We start from the raw sequence: 5,357 nt of genomic DNA, 5'->3' as shown, positions 1-5,357 counted from the left end.
GTGTGAAAGGCAAAGCCCTGTCACATGTGCCCGCTGCACGTGGCGCAGGATCAGTGCTTGCCACATCCTGGCAGGGCCAAGATAGGGCTGTCTCCCACCAGGATGTCTCCTGGAGCAGGCAGCAAGAGCAGGCAGAGGCATCCCTTCCCATGGCTGTCGGGTACCTGGGGCAGGCTGCACGCTGCTTGATGTGTCCCAAGGCCATGCCGGTGCCCAGGCGCTGCCCTGGGATGACCGCTCTGGCCCAGGGCCGGCGGTGGCCTTCTGCTGGTGGGCGCTGGAATGAGCTGCTGCGTGCAAGGGTGCCTGTGGCCCCGGCCAGGGCATCGCCTTTCATGAGGCTTTGTCTGCACCATCACTAATAATATCAAGGTGTTCTGCCAAGTTCTTTGCAGCGAACCTATGACTTCATTCAAAGTGACAGGAGACCTGATTTATTATACTAACGAGCCACCGATAAATAAACATGACCTGAGAGAATCCCAATCCCACAATTCCATTCTTGTTCAGCTCCTTGGGGGAGATGAAAGGTTTCCTGCAATTTCCCAGTGCTACCCAGAATCTCCCCTACTTGATCTGCCAAAGCTTTCTCCTGCTGTCGAGCCTGGCATTTGATTGAATTGACAGAAGCAGCTTATTAATTGTACTAATGAGGAGCTCAGCAATATGGAGCAGTGGAGAGAGTCCAGTGTGGCTAATAAAACGCTGGGAGCTGAGTGGAGCAGAAGGTCACCGTGTTGCCAGGCTACTGGCTAAGCTGCCTGGAAAACGAATCTGTGAACCAGTAGGTGACTCTGGGAAAAATATTGCTCCAGAACTCACATAATTAATAGGACAGTGATGCTTTATTTTCTTAGGAAGAATATACAGTAGGGAGGGTGTGGGCGCAGAGGCACCACGGCCAGCCCTGCTCCCGGGAGCAGGCTGCGGTGGCTGAGAGCTGTGGTTGGGATGGGCACTGTCTGACTGGGGGGGGACCTGATGAGTGGGACCATCACCAGTGACCCCAGGCTGTCCCAATTGGTTGTGGAATCTCCTTCTCTGGAGACTTTCAAACCCCACCTGGATGCGTTCCTGTGTGAACTACCCTAGGGGGATCCTGCCTCGGCAGGGAGGTTGGACTCAGTGATCTCTGCAGGTCCCTTCCAACCTCTAAAGTTCTGTGACTCTGTGACTGATGGAGCTGTGCCAGGGTTGGCATGACAGAGGCCTGTGCTCTTCCTCTCCTGGCCCTTTCCTGGCAGCATGGTTTGGGCAGGAGCAGCACAGTTGCTCTCTGGACCCACACGTGCAGAAGCCCAGGGCCAGGCTCCAGGAGGGGGCACGAAGAAGGTGCCCACGCTCCGAGGGTTCGGTGCAGCCCAAAGGGAGAATTCGGATGTCTGGTAACAATGAGGGAACTGTCCCGTGTTTGACCTGTGCTAGTTTCCCAAATACCACCACAGGGAGAGATAAACAAGGCTGATTAGAGCTAACAGTAACTGTAAATTTGGCAAGGGGATGTTCTCGTGGATCTCTGATCTCTTGAGACAGGCATTCCCACTGGGAGTTTACCATACAGCCCCCAAGGGTTTATAGCAATAAACAGGAATATTTTTGCTCCAGTAGGGAGGAAAAAGGAAAAAAAAAAAAAGGACAAATACTGATCTTAATCTCTTTCTTTGCAACCAGTTTCAGAGCCCCCATTCAAATTCTCCAGATTGCACCTCACCAGGGGAGCTCATTCTCCTATCAAGACGGTTATCTAAATGAAGGCCTGGAGCAGGAGCCCTCTGGTCTGCAGCGATGGCTCTGCCTAAAGCAAACACTGAAAAAGGGTCTTTAATCTATTAGGATTATCTGGGACTTGGACCCCTGGCACTGTGGCCCCAAGGGATCCTGCGTGCCCCTCTGCCTGTACCTCTGCTGCGTGTGAGGCTGCCTAGCCCACGATTTGATGGCTCTGTGCTGGAGGTGTTGGGGTCCCTGAGCAGGGGGTGATCCCTTGTGCCATGTGCTGGGTACTGACATCTTTCCTGCTCCACTGGCAGGAGCAACCTTGCAGCCCGTGAGACATCCACTGGACTTGGCCTGGCTTTGGTGAGACATTGCCTCAGCCACAGTGGGCAGTGAGCAGCAGCTGCTAAGCCACAGGAATAACTCTCAGACAACTTGGCAGAAAGGTCTCCTTCCAAAATCCACCACATTAATGTCGGGGGAATGAAGTAATGTGACAGAAATGGCTTTGCCTGCAGATGGGATCGTGGAGGCTTTGTCTGTCCAAACAGAGAGGCCAGTGGAGCACCAGGGGAGTGCCAGAGCCCCTTGCCTCCGGCTGCCATGAGCATCCTGGGCTGGCTCCTGGGGAGGTGCTGCCCCATCCTGGGATAAGTCCTGACACCCATCTGCTCCCCTCAGCACGCGAGTGTCGGGGCAGGCAGGAGGGAAGGGTGCCCTGGGCCCCATGCCCCTGGAGAGGTGGTGGCAGGTGCCTGGCAGCTGGGCATGGGCGTTGCCTGGAAGGGGGCGGGTGGGAGGCAGGGTGGAAGGGCAGGCAGTGTCCACACTGTGCCTCACCCCTGGGGCTGCTGAACAATGGCAGGGAAGGCAGCAGGGAGCTGGGAAGTGCAGGGGGGACAACAGGACACGCTGCAGCCTCATGTGCCCTGCTCTTGCCAGAGCCCAGCAGGCACCCTCCTGCTGGCACTTGCCTCCCGGACGTGGTCCTGTCCCTGGTCCCATGGCTCCCTGCCCCGCAGCTGCCTGCCCTACCAGGCAATTGCCTGGCCCTGCCTTCCCAAAGCTTTTGTTCCCTGTCTCTGGAGGCAAATACATCCAAGGCTCAGGTTTCCAAGATGGAAGAGCAATTTCTTGCCCAGCAAATTGCCCCTGTTTTATTTTGATTCCTGATCCCAGCTGACACCACTGGCTGGGAGGCCAGGGCAGATGCCTGCCAAGGCATCTCTCAGGTACCACAGTGGTAGCCTACTGGCTCCCAGGGTCACCCCAGCAAGCATTAGCCTCTCATAAGCTGTGCCCAGGCCTCTGTGGCTACTTGTATGGGGGCAGGAGTTGGGTGCCTTTGCTGGGCAGCTGCCTGCACTCATGTGATAAGCAAGTATCAACTGGCCCAGCACAAAGCTGCAGCCCAGAGGGTGGTAGGGCACCGTGGGCACTGTGGACTCTATGTGCAGGGCCAGGGTGAGCCTTGGTGGGCTCCAGCATCCAGCTGAGCAGACCCACCCAGGACAGAGACTTAAGCCTCAGTGTGGCCTGATCAGGTGGGACCCTGAGGCTTCTGCAGAGACAAACGGGTGTTAGGAATCTCCTGCTCACCCTGGGGCTCCGTGCCCAGGGGGCAAGCCTCTGACACCTCGCCGAGGCCTGGGGGGCATTAGGGAGCTGCAGAAGTGCAAACCCTGCTCCGAACAGGCTGATCCATGGACTCTGCCCCATGCCTGAGAGTTTCTGCTGCATTCCCTCTGCAGCTGAGAGGCAATTCAAGATTTCATGGTGCTCTGCTGGCAGCCCACTCCCCTGCTACCTGTGGTGTCCAAGACAGGGTGGACCACGCTGCAGCATCCTCTGCCCTCATCCATGCTCCCCCAGCACTGAGGATGCCAAGGGCCCCTGGCCAAGTTCCTTCTGCCCAGCTCCTCTGGCCAGCTTGAAATTCACTTGGGAAAAAAATACTTAGGCTAACAAATAACAAATCTGGCAGCTGGCCAGCGATTCAAGGGCTCCAAAAAGCGAAGCCGAAATTTGCAGCTGGCCACACTCCCTGCCTGGTTTGGCAGCAGCCTTGGTGTCTGAACACCTGCCAGGGCCAGCAGCAACCGCGGCGCCTGCAGCGGAGCCACTGAACCAGCCGCGGGGCATCATGCGTGCCCTGGCACTGCTGCTGGGGCCAGAGACCGCTGCTCTGCCCGTGCCCCAGGCTTTATTCTCACAGAAAGGGATACGCTGGCTGCAGGGAGCAGCTGCTGGGAGAAGGAAAATGCCCTGGAAAACTGTTTGCAAACAACGGTGTTGCTGTGGGAGGAGGGTGTGTGCCTGGGCTCTCGGCGCAGCCAGGCACAGGGTGGCATTGCTCACCTCTCCCACATGGCCATGCGGCTCCCACCTCATCCCAGGCAGGCTGGCATTGCCACCTGATCACCCACTCAGCCAGGCTGCCAGAGTGGCGAAGCAGTGTGAGGTTGGCTGGGCTGGGAAGTCAGTGCAGTGCTGGGGAGCAGGCAACCCGGCGAGAAAACACAGCAGAGCCTGGCAGAGGTCAGGGCTCCCGCAGGGCAAAGCAAACTTTGCTAATCTTAGGTGACACCAGGGCAGAGAGGGGCAGGGGAGCACAGGAGCTGAGCAGGCAGCTGCTGGAGAGGCAGGGCGTTGTGGCCCCCCAGCCTCACTGTGCCCAGGGAGGGTGTCATGTGGAAGGGTAATTGGATCCCAGGATTTACTGAGTGATACTGTGGATTATTTCACAGCCATCATGTCACAGGGTAATCTTGTTATGGCATTACACAGCCACACACACGTGCAGCCCCGGTGTGCCCATGGCTGGGGACACACGAGAACCTGCCTAGGATGGCCCTCTGCTGAGGCTTGGTCTGAGACCAGATGACAGAGGAGGGGTCAGTTAGCCAAGGGTGGTTGATGCCTTTTGGCACTTGGGGCTGTTTGAGGTACACAAAAGGCTGTGATGTGGTGCCAGGGACTGGCAGGGTGCAGAATTCATGGGGGCATGAAGGATCTCGGTGGGCAGCAGCATAACCATTCCTGCCCTGGTAGCACTGGGGATGGAGGTGTTACCTCTGGGATGGTCTCCCTGGGCAGAGGGGAGAGGCAGCGGCACAGCCTGGCACACAGCACTGCCTGGCTGGCACATGGGACTCAGGAGTCAACTGCCCACCACGTGCCGCCAGTCTGGGCATCCCTCATGGGGACTGGTTTTGGCAGAGGCCAGACCTGGAGAGGGGATGTGCCCAGCCAGGGATTGCTGTGCTCCAGGTATCCCGGGGAGCAGTCAGGGCACCCCCCGGAGCCAGGAGAAGCTGGCGGCTGGGATGCTGTGTGGGACCTGGAAGTGAGGTCTGTGGCTGCTGCTGGCCCTGTCTGTGAACCCAGACCACGAACCTCGCCCCTGTGCTCCCTCGGCTCCTGCAGTGCCAGGCCACGACGGAGGCGAAGGCAGCCTGCCTCGGGGGCAGTGCAAACACAGCACGGCCTGAGGTGTGCGAGAATAGCAGCGGAGCCAGGGCAGAAAAACAGCCGCGACCGCAGCTTCCTGCCAGGGCTCCGCCAACCCGGGGGATGGAGGCGGCAGAGAAACCCAGGGCTGGGGCACCTGGAGCTAACCCAGCGGGCTAGGGACTGCTGCT

The sequence above is a fragment of the Pogoniulus pusillus genome, chromosome 39 (genome assembly GCF_015220805.1).
Source record: "Pogoniulus pusillus isolate bPogPus1 chromosome 39, bPogPus1.pri, whole genome shotgun sequence".
Lineage (NCBI taxonomy): Eukaryota > Metazoa > Chordata > Aves > Piciformes > Lybiidae > Pogoniulus > Pogoniulus pusillus.
Note: the sequence above shows the minus strand (reverse complement) of the source record.